This window comes from Trichosurus vulpecula, chromosome 3 (genome assembly GCF_011100635.1).
Source record: "Trichosurus vulpecula isolate mTriVul1 chromosome 3, mTriVul1.pri, whole genome shotgun sequence".
Classification (NCBI taxonomy): domain Eukaryota; kingdom Metazoa; phylum Chordata; class Mammalia; order Diprotodontia; family Phalangeridae; genus Trichosurus; species Trichosurus vulpecula.
The window spans coordinates 158,010,162-158,037,186 of record NC_050575.1 but is presented as its reverse complement, the minus strand read 5'-3'; the positions used below and the strand labels follow the sequence as shown (position 1 = coordinate 158,037,186).

At 47.5% G+C, this 27,025-nt stretch overlaps 1 protein-coding gene across 1 annotated transcript in view; it reads left to right on the top strand.

Annotated features, from left to right (window-relative positions):
- The first annotated feature begins 11,300 nt into the window (after positions 1 to 11,300).
- The window catches only part of CDH22 (cadherin 22), a 145,071-nt gene continuing 129,346 nt past the window's right edge, over positions 11,301 to 27,025 (top strand). Inside the window, exon 1 of the mRNA XM_036748020.1 lies at positions 11,301 to 11,544. The gene's annotated coding sequence lies outside the window, so the exon portion shown is untranslated. The remainder of the gene's footprint in view (positions 11,545 to 27,025) is intronic.

Sequence of the window (27,025 nt, the reverse complement as noted above, 5' to 3'; positions counted from 1 at the left end):
AACTCTTCAAGGGCACTTGGTTGAATTAAGTGCTAAGAGCCCATTTTGATTGCCAATACAGATATACTTCAGTATATCCAGGTTGATGATGCCTATATGGGACAGGGTCTGGGAGAAAGGGCACCCTTCTGATCTGAAGCCATGAGGGAGTCAGAGGACATGGTGAGTAGTCATTCTGGAGACCTGGACTAGGTCTAGGGAACTTTAATTAAGGCTTAGTTTGGAAAACTTTAAGAGTCACAGCCCAGGAGTGGATAGATTTCTTTAATATGTAGTTTATACCCTGGTGGATTGTGTCTGAATTTGTATGTTCTCTGTCTTTGCAAACAAATCTTAGAAAACACTCTTTTGGGATCTGATTTGGAGGATGGGATGGGGAATGGGGAAGGAGGGAAATGAGTGTTGGGAAAGACTACCTAGTTATGGTGATAGGAGCTGGGCAAAAGTAGAGGTGAAATAGACTTCTGAATTCAGGGAGCTGAGAGGGCTCAGGCTCAGGTTTGGGTTCAGAGGCCAAGCAAGCAGGGTGATGCAGTAGAAAAAGCACAGAATTTGTAGTCAGGACTGAGCTTTAATCCTTGCATTTTTACTTACTGCATCTGTGATCTTGAGCAAATCTGCTTGAACAAGGCCCTCTCTGGCCTTCATTTTTCTCATTCTTTCTATAAGACGTCCCTTGATCCTAAACAACTCAACAAACTTTTGTTCTTTTAAGAACCCACTTGTAATTTAGAAAATGGTGGAAGCCTTGGGGGTTGAGGGCAGATCCTTGGGACTGCTTCCATATGGAAAAGCTGGTGCTATGCCCAACATTGGATTTCCTGAAGACATTTGCTTGACAGTGTAGAAGGTACTTCACACTCCTGTTAGAGAAATTTCGGGCTTCAGTGAACAGGAAGAAGGGAGCAGGGGGACAAGTCCTGAAATGCCACTGTTTGTCTATATATAAGGTCAGCTCTAAGGTGTGGGAAGAATGCCAGACTGGCAGTCCTTGGACCTGGACTCTTCAATGAACCAGTTTGTCTGACTTTGGGTAAGCCATCTAGACACGTTGCCATGGGATGATGACATACTTCCTAATGACCAGAGTTGTCCTGAAGTGGGCTGCCTTGAAGAATAGGGAGCTCTCCATTACTGGAGGCCTCCCAGTAGAGCCTGGATGATGGCAGCACTGTTGCAGAGTGTCTTCTAATATGGGCCATGTTCTAAGACCCTTGGAGTTTATAGCTCTGATATTCTATGGGCCTGATTTGAGCAGCCACTGGAGGAAGGGATTCTCCTGCTACCTGAATAAGCCAGGGTCTCTGAAGAGTTGCTTGCTTGGGGCGCCTCTTAGGGGAAAGAACCATGGCTTTCTAGGAGGCCTTAGTGTCACTATCATTGCCTCTACTTCTCCCTTTTGCCTAGTTTTTTGTCCTGTAATTCAACGTATGGGTAATTAGGTGGCAATGCATAGCATACTGAGCCTTGGGTCTGGAAGATCTGAGTTCAAATCCAGCCTCAGATACTTAATAGCTGTGTGACCCTGGGCAAGTCACCTGCTTGCCTCAGTTTCCTCATCTGTAAAATGAGCCAGAGAAGGAAAATGGCAAACCATTCCAGTATCTTTGCCAAGAAAGCCCCAAATGGGGTCACAAAGAGTTAGACACAAGTAATCAACTAAATAACAACAACAAAAATTCTATATACATACACATATATCTATATATCTATCTATATATCTATCTATATCTATATCTATATCTATATCTATATCTATATCTATATCTATATCTATCTCTCTGTCTCTCTCTCTCTCTCTCTCTCTCTCTCTCTCTCTCGAGAGAGAGAGAGAAGAGAGAGAGTCCTGGAACTGGTCAGAGGATCTGGGTTCTATTTCCTGCTCTGCCAACTAACTCACTGTGTGACCTTGGGCAAGTCATTTAATTTCTTTGTACCGTAGTTTCCCCATCAGTAAAAAGATACATTCTAACAGTGGATCTATAAGATCCCATTTAGCTCTAATCCTATGATCTCTCCCCACTCTCTCCCCAGTCCATGACACCCCCTCAGGCAGGCTCTTTCTCCGTCTCTTTTCTGGCTAGGAATAGAAGCTCACATCTGACAATTCTCTGAGGTGTTTAAATTTAATGGGCCTGCTTTTCCTCTTCTCAGCACCTGAGCAGGGCTCTCTCCCTGCTGCTCTGGGGACCACAGGTGAATAATTCAGCTCTCATGGAGTGTTTGAAGTCCGGGGGTGGGGCAGGGGATAGGGGACAACACAGCTGCCTCCCCTTTTTCCTGCTTCTCTACCCTTCTCACCCCAGCTGGGGCAGGGGGAGTTCATCACTAGCTTGGGTCTTGCCTCTAGTACATTTCTCTGGGGATGATGCTTTCCTCAGAAAGCTGCATGTCCCTCCCCAACCCTCTGTTCCAGTGTCTGCAGACCCCTGGCTACGAGGATATCTATCGAGGGTAGGAGAGACAGGTGGCGAACTCAGCAAAAAGAAGCGCAGATGGGGAAGAGGAGAAGGCAGCCTCAGGGATCCCATGGAGCATTTTTTTTCCCTGTGACTGTTCCTAGTCTCAGGGAGGCTAAACTCCTGGCTTATCGTAGGATCATGGGATTTAGAACTGCAAAGGATCTTAAAGACCGTCTAGTTCTACTTCCTCTTTTCACAGATGAGGAAACTGAGACCCAGAGAAATGGAGTGAACCAAAACTAGGGTAGGGCAAGTAGAGCTTTGGCTTAGAATGTTGAAATTTATGGGTATATAAATAATAAAATATATAGGCATATAAATAACTAAATAAATATATGTGTATATAAATAAAGCATTTATTAAGCACTTACTGTATGTGAGGCTGTAGGTACCTGATATGTATCTGTATTACTGTGTGTATGCATACGGTATGATAGGCACTAGGGGTACAAAAACAAAACAAATCATACCCTCAAGAGGCTTACATTCTAACGGAGGAAGATGACATATAAAAGGGAGCTGGAAAGGGTTAGTTAAAGGGATATAAATACAGAGGAATAAGGTAGAGATGGCTGTGAAGTAGCATGAAGGCCTGTTTATGGGCAAGATGAGGTGAAGCTTCACCTACATTTAGAGGGTGTCTATCATGCAGTCATGTATGTGTGTCCTCCTTCCCTCTTCACTCTGAGTGATCTTCTCCTCTGCACCATCCCCCCCGCCCATTAATTTCCCCAACCCCTTCTCTCTGGTCCCCAGCACACCATTCCTAGTCATGACTCTGAGCACACTGAGACTCCTAGGATTTCTGGATCAAAGGACCAAATTGGGCAGAGAAAGAAGAGAACAGGAGAGGGGACTGTGCTCATGCCTAATAAATGCTTATAAAATGAATGATTGCAGCCAGACCATAGAGCAGAGGACAAAGAATGATGGATGCAGGGCCCACGGACCTGGGGTCAAGACTCTACTGTCACTCATGAGCGGTGCGATCTCAGCCTCTTAGTGACTCTGTCCAACGGTGCTTCATTTTCCTAATCTGCAAAGTGAGAAGGGCTTCTCCCAGCTGTGACATCCTGTGCTCTAAGGAGCCTCCCTGGTCTGACATTCTGTGTTCTAAAATCCCTTCCAGCTGTGACATCCTATGTTCTAAAGACTGTTTTGGCTTTGACATCTTATGTTCTAAGAACCCTTCCAGTTGTGACATCCTGTGTTCTAAGGAGCCTCCCTATTCTGATATTCTGTATACTAAAGCCCGTTCTAGCTGTGTTCTAAGAACCCTTCCAGTTGTGACATCCTGTGTTCTAAGGAGCCTCCCTGTTCTGATATTCTGTATTCCAAAGCCCGTTCTAGCTGTGTTCTAAGAACCCTTCCAGTTGTGACATCCTGTGTTCTAAGGAGCCTCCCTGTTCTGATATTCTGGATTCTAAAGCCCCTTCTAGCTGTGTTCTTAGAACCCTTCCAGTTGTGACATCCTGTGTTCTAAGGAGCCTCCCTGTTCTGATATTCTGGATTCTAAAGCCCCTTCTAGCTGTGTTCTTAGAACCCTTCCAGTTGTGACATCCTGTGTTCTAAGGAGCCTCCCTGTTCTGATATTCTGGATTCTAAAGCCCCTTCTAGCTGTGTTCTAAGAACCCTTCCAGTTGTGACAGCCTATGTTTTAAGGTTTCTTCCAGTTCTGACATTTGATATTTTTGCTTCTCTGAACCTAAGTTTTCTTCTCTGTGAAATGAGGTTAAGACTACTTGTGTTACCCACCTCACAGAGTTGTTGTGAGCTCTCTAAAGGATGAAGTGCTATAGGAATGTGAATCATTATATTATTTCTGGAGGTCAAGGAAGTTCAGAGCTGGAAGGGCTGGCTGTCAGCCTGATTGCTGATCAGACAGAGACTAGACAATGAAATGGGGAGGGATCCAATATAGCCTGGGTCTGTCCATCTTACTAGTCCAGCCTTGAATAGATTGGGGCTTGGGGTGGGGGAGTGCGGTTGTGACAGAAGACTATTTTGGCTCAGGATTTCGGTTCCTGTGATATCCCCAAGGGTTTGTAGGAGATCCCCACAAAGCTATGTTGGGGATGGGAAGCCAAAGCTGCTTTTTTCTCCTTGTTGAAAGGTGGACTTGGCTGCCCATGACCTCTTCAATCCATCCTTTCCCTTTGTGCAAACCTCACTTATTTGCCTTCCTAGCTCCATTTACTAGAACTGGAATCTACTTAGATTTCTCCATTTGCTCATGTACTCTCATTATTGCATCTCTCCCACCCTCCCCCCACCCCGGAATTTCACCTGCAGTCTTGGATTCTGGGTCTATCTCTGATGTTAATCCGATTTGGGGACTCTGCTGAGCCATTTCCCTTCTCTGGGCATCATTCAGTTTACCTAACTGCAAAATGGAGATTAAGGAGGACCAACTGACCTCTAAAAACTCTTTTCTAAGATCTCTGACCTTTTATGTTCTAATAATAACAGAATCATAGATTTGGAAAGGACCTTAGAGGTCACCTAGTCCAACCTCCTCATTAAAGATGAGGAAACAGAAGCCCAGAGAAGCTAAGTAGAAAGGGAACAAACATTTATTAAGCGCCTACTATGTGCCAGACACTGTGCTAAGCACTTTATAAATATCATCTCATTCTATCCTCCCAACAGCTCTGGGAGGTAGGGGCTATTATTAACCCCATTTTACAGATGAGGAAATCAAAGTAGAGGTTAAGTGACTTGCCCAGGGTCACACAGTTAGGAATCATCAGAGGCTGGATTTGAACTCAGGTCCCATTTGACTTCAGGCCCGATGCTGTAATCACTGCACCACCCAGCTGCTTCTGCAAAGTTACACCTTGAGGTATAATGGCTGAGCTGTATTCTTTGCCCTTTATCTTGCTATCTTCCAGCTCCCATTGATCTTTACCCACTGCTCAGTATGATTGAAAGAATTCTAGGCTAGGAGCTGGAGAGTCTGAGTTAGAATTCTGACTCATATCCCCGCCAATGTAACTTTGGGTAAGTCACTATGCGTCTCTGGGTGGTGCTGTTGTGCATTTAGAACAGTGGCACATGTTAAGAGCCATATCAAGTTACTATTATTATTGTTAGTTTCATTATCTCTAAAACGCCAGGTTTGAAAATTGTGGTACATTAAAGTAGTTTAAACCCCCCCCCCCCCCACACACACACAACACAAAAAATGTGAGGAATTCAGAGAAACGTGAAGACTGGTATGAACTGACACAGAGTGAAGTAAGCAGAACCACAAAAGCAAGGTACGCAGTGGCTCCAACAGTGTCACCTTCTATAGGAAGTCTTTTCTGTTCCCCCTTAATTCCAGTTCCTTCCTTCGTCGGTTGTTTTCAGTTTATTCTGTGTATAGTCTGCCTGTGGCCTCCCCCCTTAGACTCTGAGGTCCTTGAGATCAGGGACTATCTCTTACCTGTCTTTGTAACCCCAGTGCTTAAAGGCACAGTGCCTGACACATAGTAAGTGCTTGGTATTATTGACTGACTGAAATGAAAATGAATACTATAATGATAATAGAATGTATAGTAATGTCTAGAAGACAAAATTGCTCTTCTAGACTAGAAGACAAAAAGAGGTGGGTAGAAATCATGAGTGTGGAATATTGCATATTCTGTCAGACAAGGACCAAATATTGGTTGCTTTGATAGATAGATGGATTACTATATTAAGCTTAGTGGTAGATAGATATTTGTTTTTAATCTTTTTTTATAAGAAAAGGCTTGTTGGGTTAATAATAATACATATATTATCTCATCTTATCCTTACAACAGCCTTGGGAAGTATGTATCACTATTATCCTCATTTTACAGCTGGGAATTCTGAGGCAGGTAGGCATTAAGTTATTTGCCCTGGGTTACACAGCTGGTAAGTGGTAAGGAAGGATTCAAACTCAGGTCTCCTGGAGTCCAGCTCCAGCTCCAGCATTCTGTCCTGTGCTGCCTAGCTGGGTTAGGGGAGAAAGGAGGGCCATATTCAGAAACAAGTGTGATTTAAAAGCAAAAACAAGTGGGTTAGACTAAAGTATCTTCCAGTTCTAAATTCTAGGAAATGGAAGCTTCATTCATTCATTTGTTCATTTATTTATTACCATTTACAAATTCCTCTCTCCACAATAATTGAAGTATAAAGATGCCTGCTAAGCCAGAAGACAAAACTGAGACTCATAGAAATGTAATGATTAGGGCAAGGATGGAAAACCTTCAGCCTCGAGGCCACATGTGGCCCTTTAGGTCCTCAAGTTCAGCCCTTTGACTGAATCCAAACTTCACAGAAGGAAAGGTTCCCCACCTCCGGATTAAGATCTCATGGCACTAGGTGTCAAGAGTTGGAGGATCTAGAACCAGCTGTTTGTACTAGATAGCACATCCTCTCCTACCCTATATTCTAATGAGTTTCAAGAGCTCTCCCAGCTGTAGCATTCTGTGTTCTAACACTCCACGTTCCAAGGTCTCACCCAGCTCTAGTGCTCTGTGTTCTAATTTCAAGTTCCTAGGGCTCTCCCAGCTCGAACATTCCCTTGTTCCAAGTGTTCTAGTTCTAGTGTTCTATGTTCTAAGACTCCATGTTCCAAAGATTTTCCCAGCTCTAATGTGCTGTTCTAACATTCTGTGTTCCAAGGGCTCCCCCAGCTCTGGTGTTCTGTGTTTAACTTCAAGTTCCAAGGGTTCTCCAAGCTCTAATGTGCTGTGTTCTGTATTCTAACACTCCCCCTTCTAAGGACTTCCAGCTCTGGCATTCTGTGTTCTAACACTCCACGTTCCAAAGGTTCTCTCCCAGCTCTGGCATTCTGTGTTCTAACACTCCACGTTCCAAAGGTTCTCTCCCAGCTCTGGCATTCTGTGTTCTAGCACTCCATGTTCCAAGGGCTCCCCCAGCTCTAAGGTTCTCTTTTCTAACATTCAGTGATCCAAGGGCTCCCCCGGCTCAGGCGTTCGATGATCTTAGTTCTATCCCCGCCTCCAGTTGCTGTTCTGAGCCCCTGTCCCCAGCCCCTCCTCCGCCTTCTTCGCTCCCGCCTGGCTCCCTCCCACCAGCTCTGTGACGGGTCCGCTCTCCTGGTGAGGAGGCTGCTAATTGCTTCTCCCGGGAGGAGACGCTTACCCTGTGGGGAGGAGGCGGAGGGAGGCCGGGAGCGCCCCCGAGCAGGCGGATGGCCCCCTCTGGCCTGCAGGGGGCGCCCCGGGGCCATGAGGGCGGCCAGGATCCCGGGAGCGGTGGACGCCCAGTTCCCAGCGCTTTGGGGGTGCTGGAGCGGGAGGTGGGAACTAGGGTGTTTTATTAGGAGGGAGATGGGGGGTCATTTGCAAATGGGCCGGGGCGCTGCGGGGTCTCACGCCTCGTCTCCCTGGTCCAGCTAGACTCGGAGGTGTCTTAGCTGTTCATGTCACGGCCCCTCCGTCTGTGCCGTTTTACAAATGTGCTGTGGAGATGAAAGGCGCCGGGAAAAGCTACTCCAGATCAACTTGGGAAAGCTTTTAACTTTCAACTCCTACAGACAAAGGCAACGCGGGGGGGGCGGCGGGCAGCGGGAGGGAGGGGGGCTCGGGAGCGGGAGGAAAGGCTGAGAACGGGGAGGGAGGGGGCGGAGATCTGAGAGAGGGATGAGGAGACGGGGGGAAGGGGGAGATGGAGAGAGGGGGGAGAGGGATGGAGAGAGAGAGGAGGAGGATAGGGAGAGGAAGAAGGAGAAAGAGAGGGAAAGAGAAAGAGAGAGGGAGGGAGGGAGAGGGAGAGACAAACAGAGATTCGAGAGAGACAGAGACTCAGGGAAACCGAAACACAACAAGAGGGACCCCAGGCAGCGGGTGGAGAAAAGGGTACCCAGCAGTTCAGGAGAAGAGAAAAGGAGGGGGGGGGGGAGGGAGGACTGAAAAAGAGAGCTATGGTCCAAGCAGAGAAGGGGGGGGGGGAGAGAGAGAGACAGAGAGAGAGAGAGACAGAGAGAGAGAGAGACAGAGAGAGAGAGAGAGAGTGTGAGAGAGAACCTAAGTAAACGATCCCAGGAGATGGAGGTGGGGTTGGGGAGAAAGACCCAGAGGGACTGAGGAGACAGCAGTCATAGAAAATTGCTCAAGTGAGTTTGTGGGGGTTGGGGAGAAGAAAGCGAGGGAGGGGGAGGGCCAGCGGAGCCTGGAACTGAGGGTCCCTGCAAGCATAAAGAGTCGGGCTAAGAATAGAGAAAAGCAGGGAGGAGAAAGACTGACAGAAGGAGGGGAAATACAAAGAGAAGGGCGGGAGAGATCAATGAAAAGGAATGAGCCCATCGGGGTTCTGGGGGAGGGGATGGGGACGAGATGGAGCCTCAGAGACAGAAAATCCACTTGCAAATAAACAGAGTGGGGAGTGTGCTTGGGAGCTTACAGGCCAAGGTAGGGGGAGCGAAATTCCCATTCCTGGGGGGAGTGGCACAATGAGGGGAGATAAATTGGCTAACAGCTTTGGGGACAAGGCAGGAGAGGATGGGAAAGACTGGATCAGGAAATCTAGATTCAAGTTCTGGTACAACAGCTCACTCATTATGTGACCTTGAGCAAGTTATTCTCTTTTAGTATGCCTCAGTTTCCTCATCAGCAAAAACACTTTCAAGGCAATTTTGAGGATCAAATGAGAAGCGGATAAAGTATTATCTAAATGACAGCACTACCTATTTAGGCAGCTAGGTGTCGAAGTGGATAGACTACCAGGCCTGGAGTCAGGAAGACATGAGTTCAAATCCAGCCTGACACTTCCTAGCTTTCTGACCCTGGGTAAGTCACTTAACCATGTTTGCCTCAGTTTCCTCATTTGTAAAATGTACTGGAGAAGGAAATGTCAACCAACTCCAAGGAAACCACAGATGGGATCATGAAAGATCAAGTGACCACTGAACCACAACAAAAATTCTTATTTCCCCAGCACCTGCTATCCTACTGCATAAGACTGTTATATATATATAAAACTGTTACAGGCAGACAAAAATCTCTCTTCCCTCCAGGGACTCTCCAAAGGGAGCTTAGGCTGAGGATTCAATTCTACCAGTCATACAGACTGAGCCTAGGACAGGACAGGAAAAAGAAACAGGAAACAGTCTCCAGGGCAGATGTCCCCCAGACCTTGATATCTACCAGTGTGGAAGGTCCTAGAGGCTGTAAGAGAGGTGTTGAATGACTGGTGGGTTTCTGGTTGTCATCTGTGTACTTCAGGCATTATGGCATTTACAGCAGGCACTGTGAGTGGCTAAGGGGCCAGCCCTCACTTGTTTTACTTGTTTCCGTACTGATGATAATCCCTCACATTTATTTCTATGGCACTTTATAGTTATAAAGTGCTTCCAAACACATTATTATCTCATTTGTCCCTCACAATGCCCCAGTGACATTGGCAGGAGAGAGAATATTATCCTCCGTTTTGCAAATGAAAGATTCAGACAGGTGGAGTCTTTGCTGCCTAGCACTGGGCTTGTACACAGTAAGCATTCAATAAATGCTTATGGAAAGATTAAGTGAATAAGTGAATGTTGATGGATAGGGAGACTACACAGTGTAAAGAGTACTTATTTGGAGTCAGAAGACCTGGGTTTAAGTTCTCAGCTCTGCCGGCTGGATGATCATAGATAAATCACTTAACCTCTCTGATCCTGCTTCTTTATTGCTTAAACAACTCATAGGCTTGTTTTCTCCTCCACCTTTTCCCTTGAATGGGGCAGGAATTGCCATTAGGGACTATAGATTCTTCCTATATAGTGTTTAGGACTTGCCTACTCCTCTAACTCCCAACACTGACTGGGGGTGAGTCTGGCTCAGTAGGGACATGGGGTTCCTTTCCTAGGTTTCTTCATCTGTGCTCCAAGGCCACAGGGAATAGGGTTACTCTCTAGTATTCTGTTCATTCTCTGCCACTCTAATATCCTAATTCAGAGAAGAGCCCTTCTCTCATAGAAAGGGAGGGTGAAGACCTTTCTATCAGTCACTCAGTGAAGATATCTGATGCATTGGGGTCCAGAGGGCCCTGTCCTAGGTCTTCTGTCTGGTCCCCATGCACCCCCTACCCCCACTAGATTGATCTCAGTCCTGGAGGCCTGGAGTAGAATGCAGCTTCCTGCAGGCTCCTCTCTCTCATCCCCAGCTCTTGTCCCCCCACATACTTCCCTTAATATTCAAGGGTCAGGAAAATGGATCACCTTAGAAAGGTGAGGCTGGGGGAATCAAGGGGGTACCTGGATTTTCTCTCTAGACCCTGGATCTCCAGGAGATACACAGAGTTACCAGTGTCAACAGGTATGCAATAAAGGGGCCAGATGAAGCATACAGTGGAGAGCCTGGCTTTTGCATAAGAAGCCTTGGATTCTGGTTCTGGCTCTGCCATTAACTAACTCCTTTTTTGAGCTTGGCCAAGTCTCTTCTGCTCTCTGGCCTCTTAGTTCCATCTAATGAATGGGTTGGGCCAGAATCTAGCTCACATCATTGGATAATCTCTAAAGTCCTTTCCAGTTCTAAATTCCATAAGAAGCCAAGGCCCTGGGGTCAGTACCATTCTCCTCCCAGTTTGCCACTTCAACCTGCCTGTGTATTCTCACAGTCTCCAGCAGAGGCTGGTGGGAGGAAGGTATCTGTCCCTTACACACATCCCCCCCTAGTCAGACACGCACTCTCTCTCTCTCTTTCTCTTTCTCTCTCTCTCTCTCTCTCTCTCTCTCTCTCTCTCTCTCTCTCTCTCTCTCTCTCTCTCTCTCTCTCTCTCTCTCTCATACACACACACACACACACACACACACACACACACACACACACTGTCCGTCCCTCCCTCTCTCCCTCCGTATTCTCGGTGCGGCCGGCGCTCGGCTCCGGAGTCTGACAGGAGCCTCCTCCTCCCATCTGGGGATCCCATGTGCCAGGCTGTGCCTCTGCTCCCAGCCCTCCTGCCGGGTTCTCTTTCTCAGGGCACAGAGCTATCTGGCCCCGAGTTGCAGAGAGCCAGGCCGGGGCTGGAGGGGGGATCCCCAAGAGCCTCCCCGGCCGTGGATAATCCGAAGAGAGAGTAGAACTCGTGCGTTGCAGGACTGGGGGAGTCCCGAGGTCTCTCACCCGAGGTAGGAGCTGCAGCACTTCGGGGCTCCCCGAGGGGAAAGGGGGGATGGGACAGGACGGGGCGGGACGGGGCGGGCACCAGAGACTGGAAGGCAAAAGATGGCAAAGGCAGGGTTTGGGGAGCAGAGGGAGCTGGTGGTCTGTGCAGCCACCTCCTAGCAGGGGGAGGGGCTGGGAACACGGCTTTCCTGGGTCTATCTCCCCGCATCCAACCCAGCTCCCCCCAGGATCCGAAGGCAAGCGGAGCCTCCTGCCATTGTACCCCCCGCCCCCTTCCTGCTTTGCCCTCCTGCGTTAGTGGGGAGGGAGTTTTCCCGGTTCAAACTTTCCCCTGCTCCTTTGCTCCCCGTTTCCTGGGGAGCGCAAAGCCGACCTGGGGCTCATAGGGCTCTGCCTCGTCCTCTTCCTCCTCCTTCTCCGGGTCGGGAACATGCTTTCTCCGCCCAGCTCCGAAGGAGAAGCGGACGGAGACGCGTACTCCCTAATTGTGGAGACCGGACGGACGCAGCCCAGCTGCCTTGGGGCGCTGCACAGCTGGGGGCGGGAGAGCGAAGCATCCCAGAGCCCTATGGGAGGGGGTGCATCCCCAGGCGGGGCAGGAGGGGATGGTTATCCAAGGGACTGCTTGGCTGGGAACCCGTTGCCTTTTCCGGGGTGTGTATGGTGAGGGGGTGGGGGGTTGGGGGTGGTGGCTGCGCCGAGCTACCTGGGGCTCCCCGTCTCCGGGCTATGGGGAAGCCTCTCAGAGGCGGGGTCTGGTGACAGCCAGCGCAGGGGCTAGATGTTCCCAGGAAATACTGGGCGTGTGTGTGTGTGTCTGTGTCTGTGTGTGTGTTATTGTGTTTTGCCCTGTGGGACGGGAAGCAATATTAACAGCCACATCTCTGCAACGCTGCAATCGCCGGCTCCCTGGGCCCTGCCTGCACTCTGCCAGCTCAGCCCGCTCCCACTCCACGCCCCCGCCCATCACACCCCAAGTCTAGGCTGGCCAGGACGCCCTCATACTAAGCCTGGAGCTGCCGCCTGAAGGACGCCCCCAGAGGGCCTGCACTGCCCCTCTTCTGCAGGGCTGCCCCACGCCTGTTCTCATCCTGTCTGACCCACAGACAAAACTGCTGGGTCTGGGGCAGGGGATTAGGGCTGGGGCTGCAGCTGGGCAGATGCTGGGGCTGGGGGTGCAAGAGAGGGAGGCTTCCTACCGAAACGGCCAAAACTGTCTGAGGAAGCCGCTTATATCAAGCAATGGATGGCGCTGTGGCCTTTCCTGGGAGGAAAGGAAGGAATTGCTAGAGAACTTCTTGGCTTCCCTGCCCCTCTTCCCTTGATCCCTCCAGGACCTGGGGGGCTCCAGAACTGCAGACCTGTGGGGTGAGGAAGTGTCTGCCTTAGAGGGGCCTAAGGCCAGACTTTAGGCAGGCCTTAAGTTCTTCTCAGCTTTGCCAGGTTTGCCTGGGTTTTACTCCCTACCCGAAGGGAGGAGGGCCAGTGCTCTCCTTTGACTTGGAGACAGTTTTACTCTGCATGGGGTCAGAGTCAAGTGAAGAGGTAACAAAATCAGAATGGAGAAAGGACCAGATCAAGAGACACAAAACCCCAGCTGGGCTTGTGCCAGGCAGGTACTGAACGCTCAACTCCCTGGAATACCTTTTCTCTGGTAGAGAAGCCCCTGGGATCTGAAAGCCTCCCCTCAGTGGTTCCACCTGGCCTCACCAGGGTCACTCTCCAGTACATTTGGAGATGCTGCCAAGGTTTTCTACCATAGGAAGGAAGCCTCCTAGGATTTCCAGCCTTCCAGAGCCTGCTTGCCTGCCTCTGGACTCTTAATCCTGAAACCACTGGGTGAATCTCTGCCTTCTATATTCTGCTCCCAGAAATCACTCCCCACACTTATCACTGTCTCCACCTATCACTAGTCCCCCTCCATCCCCCACTATAATTAACACCCCTCTATTCCCAACTATCAATCCCCTCTTCTAGCCCCACATTTATAACTAATCCCCTAATATCCCAATCTTACCTGCTTACCTTTCTTCCTTCACCAGTAACTGCCACTTTTTCTGTTCTAGTTCCCTTATACCCCCCCCTCCCCACACCGTTCACGTCTTACCCCCTGCACTGACCCACTTCTGCCCTTCCTCCATGCTCCTTTCCCTTTCACTTAGTTACTGCTCCCAGTATCTATTGCCCTCCTTTCTCCTCTCATGTGGAATTTCCCTGCAGACTCTTCAATTCGTCCTGCTTTGGGGAGCAGGAGGACTCGTTGCCCTTAGTAATGTGAAAGAAAGTCCATTAGAGAAGTTCAAACGCTGGCCCCCAGGGGCCTCTCAGGATCAGGAGCTGGGGCCTGGGCTATCGAGCTGAGTGTGAAAAGCAGGGACAGATCCTCTATCAGCAGCCTGGGCTTGGCTGCTTGCCCACCAACCACAGGCACAGGCCAAGCAGCTTCAGCACCTTCCCGCAGGCTGGCCCTAGACACAGCCTCAAGCTTAGCCCTCTCACCCGGCATCCTGAACTGGTGGAGTCCGTGTGCTCAGACATTTAGATCTGGAAGGCACCATAGAGATCACCTAATCTAATTTGCTTCTGCTAATGAGGAAAGATAAACTCAGAGAAGGGATATGACTTGCTCAAGGTCACACAGATCATGCTGAGAGAGCTAGGACTTGAACTCAGGACCTCCTACCCCAGATTCATCGCTCTTTCCACTAATACCACAGGGAGAAGATACCAGTGACTAGGAGATTTGAACTGAAGCCCTGTTCCTGATTCTTGCCTCAGGTCCAATAGTTGTTTCTTTAATAGATTTAATGAGGGAATATACTTTTTTTCTCTACATGAAGGCATTGCAGCAGGAGAAATTTGAATTAGACACAAAAAATAACCTGGCTATAGCTAGCTGGCAGTCAGATAGTGATGGATGGGGAGGTTGTGATAATTGTGTGATGCAGTATGGTGGTACAGTGGAGAGAGTGCTGGCCTGGAGATAGGGAGACCTGAGTTCAGATCCAGTCTCAGATACATATGGCTGTGTGGCCCTGGGCAAATTACTTTACCTCTGTCTGTCTCGGTTTCCTCAGCTGTAAAATGTGGATTGCAATAGTACCTCTAGTGCCTGGCACATAGTAACTGGTGCTTAATAAATACTTGTCTCCTTCTTCAGAGACTATACTAGATTGGTTATGTGTGGGATGTGTTTGGTGTAGTTGGTACTTAGGTCTATAAAAGAGAATTATAGTGTCCAAGAGCTGGAAGACACCTTAGAGATCATCCAGTCTCACCTCCTCATTAGCCAGCCAAGGAAATTGCTCCTTAAAGAGAGTTGTGACTTGGCCAAGGTCTCACACAGCTAATGAATGACAGAACTGGAACTCAAACCTAGGCCTCTTGACTCTCGTTCTCTCCACCCAAGCACACTATGTGGAGGCAGGGGATTGGAAGAAATGATTTCTGGGCAGTGCTAGCTAGGGTCTCGGTGAAGCTTTCTCCTTTACTCCCATCCATTCTGGTTGAAAACCCTGAGATGGATGGACACTGTGAGAGGCTCTGGAAGTGTTTGCTTCTCCAAGATAGAAAAGAAGAGTTAGCAAAGTTTAGAACTGCTTTGTTTACCACATGGGCAAGGGGACTTGGCCAATTAAATTCTTTCCCTTTCTCTTTCTGATGTTTTTTTTTTTTTCCAGTCAGGAAGCTCCTTTCGGAAATGCAGCCTCAGGTATTCTGAGAGTCACTGATTCCTGTTTATATAACTCAGGCAGCAGCAGACGCAGAGCTGGGGCCAGGGAAAGGGGATTGATGATGAAGCTGGGCTGGCAGGTGCTGCTGAGAGCATAGCTCCATGGGGATGCCAGCCCTGGGGCTGGGAACTCAAAGCTCTCTCAGGGCAGCAGACAGCTGGGGAGTCCGAGAGGGCTGATTTGGGGCTTTGGAAGGGAAATGGGAAGCAGGAGGCAAGAAGCAGATCTGAGCAGAAAATTCACACTAGCTCAGTCCATTGACCCCTGCCACCTCCAGTAAGGTGCTTGGCTCTGAAACAAGTATTCACATCCCACTAGGCTGCCTGGAATAACTTTAAGATGGTCTATATATGGATTCCTCCCTTTCATTGCTGGGTGTAGTTTTTCTGAGAAAGGCTAGAACTTTCTCATCAGAAGGCTACAGATTGAGGCTGCTAAGCCTCAGCTTTCTACTTTGCACAATGGGTACAGTCACTCTAAGTCTACGAAAAAGGATGGGAGGAGTATGAAGTAAAAAAGGGGTTTATGTCACCTCTGAGTTTAGAGATCTTCCATAGAAAGGAGATGGTATACCTCCTTCTTCTCAGGAGAAAATTGGGGGTCTATGAGGAGGACTGTTAGATATAGTTGTTTTCCTTCAGGGTGGGGAAAGGGAGGGAGAGAAAGAAGGGGGGGAGATAGACAGACAGACAGACAGATAGATAGATAGAGACAGAAAGGGCAGCTAGGTGGTAAAGTAGATAGAACACTGGGTCTGGAATCAGGAAGAACTGAGTTCAAATCCAGCTCTAGACACTTACTAATTATGTGATCTTGGACAATCACTTAACCTCTGCCTCAGTTTCTTCAGATGTAAAATGGGGATAAAAATAGTACCAACCTACCAGGACTGTTGTGAGGTTCCAATGAGATAATATTTATAAAATGCTTAGCATAATGCCTGGCACATAGTAGGCACTATATAAATGCTAGCTATTTTCCTTTTATTCTAATTACAGAGACAGATTGAGAGACAAACACAGATAGATAGGAACAGAGACTAAAAGGGAAGAAAAAGGAAGGAAGGAGAGCAGGCTAGAAGGAAGAAAGAAAGGAAGGATGGCATCTTGGTGGCAGAGACCATCATGCATCTTTGTATCTATTGCTGAGCCTGGCATAGTCAACATTAGTAGAATTGAATGGATTTGTCTTAGGTTCCTTATCCGTACATGTGTATTTCTCTGGTTGGAGAAAACTAGGCAGCCTCTGTCCCATGTATATGTAACCTAGAATCCCAAATCACCTGTGATCCTAAATGCCCTCAAAGGCACAGCTCACCCCTATAATAGTTACAAATCCCTTTCCTCTTAACAACCTGAAAGCTATGTAATGCAAGTATCATTATCTCCTTTTTTTCAGGAGCAGGAGAAAATTGGGAGTTATGGGTGAGAGTCCTGGCTCTGCCGCTTATTGCCTATGTAACCTTGGGCGAGTTATTTTATCTGTTTTGGCTTCAGTTTCTCCATCTGTAAAATGAGAGGCTTGGACTAGCTGATTTCTAAGATCCCTCTCGTCTCCCCAGTTCGGTACCTATCTCTCTGCCTAAGTCCTTCTTCCCAGTGCTGTGTTTTCCTTCCATCCCTTCTTCTTGAAAGGAGCCCCATCCTGGAGTGTGGAGGCCTCATTCCCAGCATGGATCCCCACAATACACTGGGGAGCCATCATGGTGCTACATAGGGAGAGGATGACACCTTTGAGAGGGGCAGCTAGGTGGCACAGTGGACAGAGCATCAGGCTTGGAGTTAGGGAAACTTACCTTCCTGAGTTCAAATCTGATCTCAGACACTTACTAGCTGTGTGACCCAGGGCAAGTCACTTCACCCTGTTTGCCTCAGTTTCCTCATCTGTAGAATGAGCTTGAGAAGGAAATGGCAAACCCCTCCAGGATGTTTGCCAAGAATACCCAAATAGGGTCATGAAGACTCAGATACAACTAAACAATAATGACAAAATGCCTTTGAGAAACCCCAAATCTCTTCCCTTTCCTTCCCTTTTCCCATCCTGCTTTGTACCCATTCTCTCTTTCCTCTCACCAGCCCTTCTTTCTCCTTCCTCTTTTCTTATTCTTTCTTCTTCTCCCCTCTTTCTTTTCCCTCTCTCCCAACCCTTTCTCCTTTCTTTTTTCTGTCTCTAGGGCTGCAGGTTGGGTAGGAGCCTGTTCCAGCTTAGAACCATGTCTAGCTGCCTTTTCAGGATTCAACCAAAGGTTCATCCCTCAGATGTGACTGACCAGTGATGTGGGGGGCTTCCTGGAGGCAATGACTCAGCTGGGCAGGGAGACTACTTTTGGCATGTATGAAAAGCTGGCTTAATTCCTGCTGCTGCTCCTCCTGTTGTCAGCTCTGGGGAGTAGAAATGAATAGGGCTAGGAGAGCTGCCCCCAGCCTGCCTGGTGCTACTTCTTCCAAACTTGAGTAGCAGTGTCTATACCGCCCGTGTTGTTTCAAGCCACTGAGCTCTGTTCAAAGGGCCAGGGGTCCTCTCCCCTGCTAAACCCAGGCCCACACACAGGCATAGCCATCCAGAGACTCCGGCACTTCCTACAAGCAGCCTGTCTGTTCCTCCTCCCTCTCACCCTCAGGTAAAGCCGCTGATGCGTGGAGGCTGGACATGGGTCATTTGTCTTCCTTAATGAATTTGGCTAATGAGAAGTAGAGCAGCCAGATCCCCAGCCTTAGTAGGCCTTGAGCCTCTGGGGGTGGAGTGGGTGATGAGGGGGGCAGCCCAGGTTCCTGTTGGGTCTGAGTGAGCCTGCTTGGGGCCCTTTGAGGAAACCTCTTTGGGGAGTGAGACTCCCTTAACTGAGAGAGAAACTCCTCATTTGAATATATGAAAAAAGAAAAATCATAGAATGCCCGAGCTGCAAGAGTTCCATAGTCATAGGATTTTAGATTTAGAGCTAGAAGAAGGAGCTCAGAGGTCATATAGTCCAGCCTTGTCATTTTACAGATAAGGAAACTGAGGCCAAGGGAAGTTATGTGACCTGCCCAAGGTATAGCAAGTAGAAAATGTGAAGTGGCATTTGAACCTAAGTCTTCTGACTCCAGAGTTTCTTTTTACTGTTTCCCATTTCTTTTTATAAATACAGAAACTAAGGTTCAGAAAGTGGAAGAGGTTGCCCATTTTCCTCCTGATTCAGTCAAAAGAAACAGCACTAGAAGGTTTCTAGAAATAATGTACTCCAATCCCTCATTTTATAGCCTTAGGCAGGCAGTTGAGATCTCTTTTTGCTCACTCTCTACCCATCTAATTCCACCCTCCAAACCTTGGGGTACATTGTTCTTCCTCTTTCTTCTGTCTTCTCTGTTGGAACCCATGTATGCCCCTCACTACCCATTCTTCCACATTTCTTACCCCCTCATATCTGGCAGACTCCCATATCCTTCAGAAGTGGTTAGTTTCACACTCTTGTCCATTGGTTAGGATGTTAACCTGGCAGTCACCAAGGTTCAGAAGACCCCTTCCAGTTTTACTAGCCTACTAAGACAGGTAGGGACAGGGCATGCACCAAAGGCATAGGAGCATAGTATTTACAGCTAAAAGGTAACTTAGAGATCCTCTAACCAACCCATCATTTCACAGATGAGGGTGCTGAAGATCAGAATGTGACTTAGCCAAGTTCACCCAGGTAATAAGAAGCAGAGCTGGGATTCAAACCCAAGTCCTCTGGCTCTAAATTCATTGGTTTTTTATTCCACTATGAGAACACACAGTCTCTTGGTCCTCCACATAGTGCACAGTGAGGTACCCCTGTTCACCTGTTCCAAGTTGGGGGTGGGAAACACAGTAAAGGGCAGTAAGGTGGCAACTGAGTGTCCTGTCTGGCTTCTGACTTACTGTGTGACCTTGATCCCTTATATGGTCCTTTGTTTCTCCATTTATAAAATATGAGGGAAGGGGGTTGGAGCAAATGACCTCTTCCAAGGGGTCCCTTCCAACTGTAACATCCTATGTGTTATTCTTCAAGGGCCCTTCCAACTCTGACATTCTGTCACTCTGGGGGAGCTCTGTAGGAAGAGACTGGACGCGTTGGTGGTACTCGTGGGCTGTGAGATGCCAGAAATGCTGCCTGCCGCTGGGTTAAAAACAATCACAAATTAGGAAAAATGCTTTGGGAAATTGCACCGCAGTGAGTGAGAAAAAGAGGGAAGAGGAGGTTTAGAGAGTGGAAGGGAGAGGGAAAAGAGATTCCCCTGCCAGCAATGGCTCCCCATGGCTTCCCACATCAAATCTATTCCTCCTTTCTAACTTAAATCTCCCACTGCTTTTAACACATATCCTCTGCTCCAGCCATTCATTCAGCAAATGTTTATTAAGTGTCTATGCAGAGCACTGCTCCATCTAGGTCAGTAGGCTTCCAGGGTCACTCCAGTCCCTTTACCTTTGCTGTACCCCCTCCCAAGTCTCCCCTCCTTCACACCCTTGGCTTTGCCAAAGAATCCTTCTCCTATGTCAGGGCTGAGCTCAAGACCAAACTTCCCAAGGAAGACCTCCTAGATCACTCCAGTTCACAGGGACCTCTCCCAAAGCTCCTCCTCTTTGGCCTCAATCATAATTAGAAGGGATCTTAGAATATAGCACATAGGATGTCAGAGCTGGAAAGTACCTTAGGATGGATGGTCATAGGATCCTAGAACAGAGCTAGAAGAGACCTTTGGAAGTTATCGGTTCCATCAGTTCCATCATTTTCCCTATAGAGAAGCTGAGGTCACACACAGAGATAAGTGAGCTGTCCAAGGTCATACAGGTAACAAATGAGAAACGCTGTGCTCTCTGATAACAGGCTAGCATCCTTTCCACTATTATTAGAACTGAAATTTCTCTTTGAGGCCACTATCTATTAATATTCTCTCATTTTATAGAGGAAACTGATGCCCAGACACAGTAAATGACTTGTCTAAGCTCACAAAGTCAATGTCAGAGCTAGAGCTGAAAACCCAAGTCTTCTGAGCCCTTCATTCTTATCAGCTGCCTCCTTCTTACCTCCATCTCTTTCTTCCTTTTTCGTATCAGCCATGCTCCCCCTTCCTTTTCTCCTCCCCACCCTTTTTTTCTCAAGGAGGGGGTCATGGGTGCTAAAGGACTTTTTACAAACTGAGTCTCTGGTGGGGTTGAGGAGGGAACTTCTGATTGGCCATCCAGACCCTGTTATTTTCCCCTGTTGCCATGGCAGCCGTTTCCTGGGACTGTCAGTGATGAAATTCATAACATTGTTTTCAAATAATCCGTGTAATTGAAGTAACAATTGAGCTGTTAACTCGTCCCTCAAACCTGGCCGAGCTCCTCCCCTCCCCCGCCCCCAACCCCAGCCCAGTCGGCTCAGCTCCCTGCTGGCCTTTCCCATTTCCAACACTTCTTTCCTTAGCCTGTTGCTGAGCTTTTGAACCCAGTCCCCTGCTTTATTTGGGGGCAGGGGAAGGAAAAGAGTAGGGAGGGTTGGGGGATTTGACAGATTCTTTTTATAATTCTTTTCTCTGGTTTTGGGGCTGGGTTGGCACAGGGCCAGGGAGCTGTCCCCACCCTGTCTCCCAGCCTCCGCAGGCCCTATTTCTTATCTCTTATTGATTCCTATTTTCATAACATTTCAGAGCTGGAAGAGATATTAGACATCAGCCAGTCCAATACTCATTTTACAGTTGAGAAAACTGAGGCACAAGAAGGCTTGCTGGCTTATTCACAATAGAACCAGTCTGGGGTGGGGGTGGGGGGCCAGGCAAGCAACCGCTCCTGATTCTCACTCTGCTTTTGGGTTTTCTCCTATTGAGACAAGTTCCTATGGGACCTGGTAGAAATGCAATCAGCCTACCTCCTCCCAGAACCTTCATTGTCCCCTTTACACACACACTGGCCAGGGGACCTAGGGAGAATGGAGGGAGAGTTGGAAGGAACCCCAAAGAACATCTGATACAATATCCTTATTTTTTTGACAGATGAGGAAATTGAGTCTCAGGTTAAGGATACAGGATTTGAATCCAGGTATTCTGGCTCAAAATCTAGTGGTTTTTCCACTATTCAGGATGGATATTATTGTCCCCATTTTCCAGGATCTTAGGGCAGAAAGGATCATTATTATTACATATTCACGCTGCTATAACACATTACAGTTTATAAGGCCCTCCTCCCCAACAACCCTGTAAAACAAGGACAATTATTATCTATCACACTCATTTTGCAGATGGGGAAACAGGCTAGAAGAGATTGATTTGCTCATGATTTCAAAGGAGAACTCTAATGTAAGACTTTTGACCCCCAACTTCAGTGTCCTTTCCAATACTCTTATATACTAGAAACTTAGAACACAGGAAGTTAACATTGGAAGCAATCTTGAAATACAGAACATAGAACATTAGATTGGAAAGGACCCTAAAACACTGGAGCCAGGAAGAGGAGTTAAATCCAGCTTCAGACATTTACTAGCTGTATGACCCTGGGCAAGTCACTTAATTCTGTTTGCTTCAGTTTCCTCATCCGTAAAATGAGCTGGAGAAGGAAATGGCATCTCTGCCAAGAAGACCTCAAATGGGGTCACAAAGAGTTGGATACGACTGAAATGACTGAATAACAACACCACAACACCTGGTATATCATGGGTGCTTAACAAATGCTTATTTCCTTCCTTCCTTTCTAAGACCCCTGCAGTAGTATGGTTTAGGCGAAGAAGCCCTGGACTGGGTGGTAGAAGACTTGGGTTCTGGACTCTACTTCTAATTATCTATGTGACCCTGGAAAAGTCTCCCCTCCACAGGCCTCAGTTTTCCCATTTGTAAATGGGGGTAAGAATACTTACTTTTTGCAGGGATGTTTGAAGGTTGAAATGAGATTCAGTGACATAAAGGTACTTCTTTGCTTTACTATAAGCACTGCAGGAATATGAATTATTCTGATTAGAAAAGAGAAGGGGGAAGATCGAAAGAAGGAAAAACAGGCTTCTTAAACCTCTGAGCTGTGGCTAAATATGGATAGAACTCAATTCTGAACAGAGATGGGATGTCTCCCTCCCATGCCCACCCTATGGCAGTCTGTTCTAACTTTCTGGACTCTAAGATCCTTAAGGGCAGAGACCTCATCTAATATAAACTCTGGATCTCCTTTAGTCATTAAGCTGAATTGAACTGAATTTCTCATAGGATTTAGAGCTGGAAGAGACCTTAGACCTTAGAGATTATCTAATTCAATTCCTTCATTTTATGGAGGAAACTGAAACCCACAAAAAGGAAGTGACTTGCCCAAGGTAATGCAGTAAAATCAGTGTTAGAGTCAGAATTTGGACCCAGGTTCACTGATTCCAAATGTACCTACCTATCTTGCCTAATACTCTGTCCTTTCATCTCTCCTTCCACATAGACTGTCTTCACCTCCTTGTCACTGCTCTAGGGTCCTGGAGAACAAGACTTAGGAAACAGATACAAACCTAGAGATTTCTAGCCCCCCTAAATGATTGGGTTCTAACTAGGTAGCCCATGGGGGAGGGTGTGCTGCTGGCTGAGGCCTGGAGCCACATATAGTCTTGGCCTAGTCATCACAGAAATCCTGTACTTCAATTCTGACCCAAAGAACTCCCCCGTACCAGTTGTATTGACCTCCCTATCTGGCACATAGTCCTTGGGACAGGGCAGACATTTTAACCAGCTAAGGATCCAAAACCCCTGTCACAAAAAGGCTGTGGGGATGGCCACTGTGGGCCAGTGAAGGAATGTTGTTGGATTTCTGTGGGGTGGAGAATATTTCCTCAAACACTGAATCCCACATTCCTATACACAGCCTTAAACAACCCAAAGAATTAAATCTGTCCCCCAAAGCCCAAACTCAAGGCCCAATTCCTTTCTCTAACCCCATACTTTATAACTAGGCCTTAAACCCTAACCTGAAATCTTAGTCCTCAACTCTAAATCCAGATTTCAATACCTATACCTTCACGCTAAATTCTAACCCTAAAGACTAAGACTAGAACTTAAATCCAATATTATGTGGAGGGAAGGGTTCTTTGAGCTCAAAGTCTTGGGTTCAAAGCCTAGCTTTGCTACTTACTACTTTGTGATGTTAGAGAAATTGCTTAATTTCTCTGATCCCTAGTTTTCCTGCCTGTAAAATGAGAACACTGGACTAGATGATCTTTAAGGTTGATTCCAGTTGTGAAATTCTATTTTCTAAAGTCCTTTCTAGCTCTGATATTCTATGTTCCATGGTTTCTTGTAGGCCTTTGTATAATCTGAGGTTTCTTCTAGCACTGACATTTTACAGGTCTTAGTGTGGGCCAAGGACAATATTCTAGGGCTAGGCCCTAATTCTAAACTGTAACTTTAAACCTTATGTGCTAACCTTAAACCCTAATCTAAAACCCTGAAATCTTAATCCTAAACCCATAATTCCATTAAACTCATAACCCCAAAATCTGAAGAAGCCCCATGCTTTAATTTCCAGACCCTTTGTCAGTGACAGTATCACATCCGCTATTGATATTCCTGGATGGGTGGGATATGACCCTAAGAATGATTGGCCTGGGGCCTTGTCACATGTCCGGAAGGATAGGGCTTGGATGCTTATCATTGCCCCCTGCTCCACTCAGAGTTTCGACTGAACAGCCTGGTACTTCCTCTCAGCTCTCTTGCTTCTGTGACCGCCAGCAGGTGTGAATGGGGTAGCAAGTTTGGGATTACGTGAAAGTCAGGGAGTTGTGGTGAAGACCCTTTGAGTCAGAAGACGTGAGTTCAAGTCCCTGCTTTGATACTTCCTATTTGTGGGATTTGGGGCAGATCACTTTTGGGAGCCTCAGTTATAAAACGGGAAGAGTAATACTTGTATTACCTATCTTCTAGGGCCACTGTGAGGAAAGTAAGTCTTAAAGCCCCAGAGAAACAAGAGTTCTCATTATCTAGCAGCTAGTGTAATGCCATGTACATAATAGAGGCTTAATAAATGTTTGTTGAATAGAATTGAGTTAGGGACTCTGGGCTGGGAGCTCAGGAACGTCTCTGTCCTTCCCTGCAGCCTCTCTCCATCCCTTCTCCGACCGGATTTGGCCAGGTGCCATGTGCAGCCTGCCTCCTCCAGGCAGCCACAGTATGCATCCCATCTGGCTCTCCAACCCTGTCCACCTCTTATGTCCCATGCCTTCTCCTAGGTGGGCAGGACAGCTCCTGAGCCCTTCTGCCATCAGGCCCACCTCTCCTCCTGCTAGTTAATATTAGTATTCAGTTTGTGGAACGGTATATGCAATTAACACAAAGGTACAGTCATTCATTCTGACTGGAGGACTCGGGGGATCAGATGTACCGGGGGCTGGAAGCGAAGGCTTTCTGCTGGGAAAGAATGTCACAGCACAGCGGCCACACAAATGAAAAGCTATTAATAATGATCTTGGAACTTCACTCCCATCAGCTGTTTATTTAAAGGTGTTCCGTATTCAAAGCCTCCTGATTTATGTGGGCAATAACGGGCCCAGGCCCGGCTGCACTTTTTTAAGCAAGGCTAATGGGGTGAAACCTTCACGCAGAGACACGAGAGATCATGCCAGGGAAATGATACCAGGGAGGAAAACATGCCGTGACAGTAGTGCCTGAGGAGGGGCCCAGGTGGGGCTCTCCTGACTCCTCCATCTCCTCATCCCTCTTTCTTCACCTCTATGGGATAAGGGACCTTCCACTGCCTTGAGGGATGACAGGATTCTGAGTGGATCCTGAGGGAGGGAGAGTGTGGAGAGGGAGGGACACTGTCCGTTTTGGGAGTCAAGAGATCTGGGTCTTGTTCCATTGGTGACACCAACTCACTGTGAATATGAGACCCTGGGCAAGTAATTTCCATTCTCCGTCCCTCAAGATCCTCTGTAAAATGAGGGGCTTGGAAGAAGTGGTATTTAAAGTTTCTTCCAGCTCTGACATTCTATTATTATGTGTTCTAAGGTCCCTACTAGTCCTGACATTCTATATTCTAAGTTCTAACGTACTTTCCAGTTCTGATATTATGTTCTAGGGGTCCTTCTAGCTCTAATATTCTATCTTCTAAGTTCTGAGATCCCTTACAGCTTTAATATTCCAATTTCCAGGTTCTAAGTCTCCCTCAGCTCTAAGGCTCTTTATGGTTCTGACAGCAGGTGTTCTAGAGGCCCTTCTATGTCTGACATCCTATATTCTGAGTCTTTGTGGCACCCTGAGTCTCAATCATTAGACTAAAGTTTGGGCCCAGGGGATCCTTTCCACATCCCCTCCTTCCCCTAAGGACATTATCTTCCAGGTGTGCCCCACCCCCAGGCTTGCTCCTCATGTGTTTTGGCTGCTGTTCCTTGGCAAAACCCATTTTCTTATCTATTACCTTATCTATTTTCTAATTCTTATTTAACGAGTTCCCCTGAAAATAAGAAAATCATTGGAACAATTTTCTTAAGTGTGAAAGATTAGTCTGAAATCGGCATTAAAGGGACTAATTACCTTCATTCTTCCACCTTTCCGACAGCCGTTTGTTAGTGCTGAGAACTCATTCATCTGCCACGGGGAAGTTAGTCAGCACATCTTCCCCACTCAGCTCCTCTTCTGGCGCCTTCCTTCACCAAGTTTTGCAGGCCTTACAGGGTTCATGAGCACATCTTCCCAGACTGATCTCACCGGATGTGGCACGCTTGGGGATGAACTCTCCAGACCTCTAGGGAGCAATAGCTAGATGGGACCAGAATGGAGGGAGGAAGGAGACTGAGCCAAATTGATCTCAGACCAGGTCCACCTAGTGAGAGGAGGCATCACCTGATGTGGAGAGATGACAAAGAACCAGAAGATCTTTAACTAGTCTCTACTCCTTCATTGTTGAATGGGAAAATATATGAAAAGCACTCTGTAAACCTTAAGGGGTGGGGAACAAGGTGCCAGCAGTTAGATAGCAAAGAAAGTGGATAGAGCACTGGGCCTGTATCAGCAAGATTCATCTTTGTGAGTTCAAATCTGGCCTCAGAGACTTACTAGCTGTGTGGCCCTGGGCAAGTCACTTAACCCTTTGCTCCAGTATCCCTGCCAAGAAAACCTTAAATAGGGTTACAAAGGGTCAGACTTGACTGACCAACAACAAGAAGACCTTAAAGGTCTCTCAGGCACCGACTCAGACAATGGACCCTCCGGGGGAGACCTTTTCTTTAGGAAGAGCTGGGCAGACCCTTCTCAGTCCCCTTATCACAACTTTCTGTGACTAAGTTCACAGTACCCCTTTAAGGCTGGCAGGGACAATGAATATCATACACATTTCACAGAGCAGATAACTGAGTGCCCAGGGGGTAGATGGGTAGGGGCTTAAGGTTATAGCTAGCTCTCCTGACTCTAGTCCTATGCCTCTTCATTGCGCTATAATAGAGATCACCATGCCCATGGCCACAGCATGGAGCTGGTGGGGGGGGGGGGGTGGGCAAGTGAGATAGGTGGCCGGAGCCTCTAACAGGGACTTAGAATCCCAGCCTTTCAGAACCTGAAGAACCCTGGTCATTGTCTACTCCAATTCCCTTTGTTTTTGGATAGGCAGACTGAGGTCCAGAGGAGGGAAGACACTTGCCCAAGGTCACATAGCTAGTTAAGGGCAGATTCAGAACCCGATCTCAGGTCTCTTGACTCCTAAGTCAGGTCTTCGCTGCACCATGAGATTGAGGGAATCATGCAGTGAATGGTTTTTACTACTAACCAAAGCATTGGGGTTCAGTTTTCTTCTCCCTGGGGAAAATTTGGGGGATGCTTCCTCA